The sequence below is a fragment of the Bison bison genome, unplaced genomic scaffold (genome assembly GCF_000754665.1).
Source record: "Bison bison bison isolate TAMUID 2011002044 unplaced genomic scaffold, Bison_UMD1.0 scf7180017864254, whole genome shotgun sequence".
Classification (NCBI taxonomy): Eukaryota; Metazoa; Chordata; class Mammalia; order Artiodactyla; family Bovidae; genus Bison; species Bison bison.
The window spans coordinates 9,852,184-9,854,327 of NW_011494826.1; positions in this window are offsets into that span (position 1 = coordinate 9,852,184).

The window sequence follows — 2,144 nt, forward strand, 5'->3', positions numbered from 1 at the left end:
AAACATCTGGAGCCACCAAAAATTAAGAAGAAAAAAATATTACATCATACTCTGCAGATGTTGTAGTTTGAGTTTGTGTTTTGGCACTCCTTTGATTCTTAGCCAGGTTGTTTACAACTATACCTTAACTTTCACTTCCCACCTTGAACCAAAAGATCAGCTAGAAGTGAAAGTTTGTGGGTATCTCAGGTCTTTTCTGATCATGTGTCCTATCCTGGGCATGCATGTAGCTTCCTAGAGTCCATGATATATGTGAGAGATTTTCAAGGTTCTGACTCTGCAACATACTTCAATCCTCATCAAATGATGGTCAAATGTCTCTCCCCCACACCCACCCTTTGCTTCAATTGTTTTATTTGTTTGTTGATTTCTGCTCCAGATGGCAGTGGCTTTTTCATTTTTCATTTGATGTTTCATAGAAATGTCCTTTACACAGCTGTTTCTCCATCATATTCTAACTCTTGAGTTTAACAGAACAAACACATGCCCCTCATGTCAGTGTTTAAGGAAACTCCTAGAGAGGTCACAACAGATAAGCACATTTCCTTGGCAATAAGGTCTGCTCTGCTTCCTCTAACCAGGTGCCAGAGTAGGCATGTGCACTGCTATTTCCAAGACCATTACCATACTGGAAGGACTTTGGAACAAAGATAAGGTAAACTACACAAAAACATCCTATTGTTTTAATGGACTTTATCCTGATTCAGAATTCATTTTCTTGCCTTAAACCTTTGACTGGTTTTTCAGAGTTCTGATAATATTGATTTTGACATTTTTTGTCAGGTATTTCATTGTTTTCTCTGGTGTCTCTCTTGATGAATTTTGATGATATTTTTATCATTATCTTGAAGATTGTATTACTCAATGAGTAGAACACAATTTTCCCTGATGATTTCATTGCAATTAAATATATTCTATATATGTACAATGAATATCAAACTTTGACTTTACATGGCTTATTAAATGTATTCTTGATAAGTTACATGTAGATGATAAACCTACATATCAGTTTTATTTTCTTGATTTTTGTTACAATTTCAGAAATATTTACCTTTTGGGAAAACTACTTTATGCAAGATACATAAAAATTATACTTCAATAGTTTCATTCACCTTGGGGAACATTTTGACTTTAAGCATGCAGTCTGCATACATTTAATTTGATAATATAGCCCCTGAAAAAAGTCAATGGACAATCTATGTGCTCTTTGCATCCAATCAAGAAACATATATACATTTAAATGAGCTATAAATCTAAGTTTCACTTTATGGAAAGTCTCTTACTGTGCCTTTGGCTAGGTAGATCAATTTTCTGTCAAAATCTAGGGTAAGCTAGTTGAGCATTAACTTGCTACAATTATTATTATTTTTTGAATACTTCAGTTTTTTGTTTTTTTTGTTTTTTTGTTTTTTTTTTTTAATATGTCATTGCCATGCCTTTCTCCAGGAGATCGTCCTAACCCGGGGATCAAACCCAGGTCTCCTGCATTACAGGTGGATTCTTTACCCTCTGAGCCATGAGGAAAGCCCAAGAATACTCGAGTCGGTAGCCTATCCCTTCTCCAGGGGGTCTTCCTGACCCAGGAACTGAACCGCGATCTCCTGCATTGCAGGCAAATTCTTTACCAATTGAGTTCCCAGGGAAGCTTCATTTTGTAGCAAATGGCAAGGTTGTATCCTTTTTTGTGGCTAAGTAGTAGTATACCATTGTGTACATATACCTCATCTTCTTTACGTATTCATCCACTAATGGACACTTAGGTTATTTTCATATCTTGGCTATGATAAATAATGTTGCACTGAACATAGGGGTTCAGTTATATCTTTTATAATTAGATTTTTTTTTTCTTTTTCTACAGGAAAGTACCTAAAAGTGCAATAGCTGGGTCATGTGGTATCTTTAAGTCTTAATTTTTTGAAAAACCTATGTATTAATACTGTTTTCCATAGTAACTGCACCAATTTACAAAGCCACCAACAGTGTATATGGGTTCCTTTTACTCCACATTCTTACCAACACTTGTTATGTCTTAACTTTTTGATAGTCATTCTGACAGATGTGAGGTGACATCTCATTTTGGTTTTGATTTGCATTTTCTTAATAATATTGAACATCTTTTCATGTGTCTTTGGCTAGCTGTATAT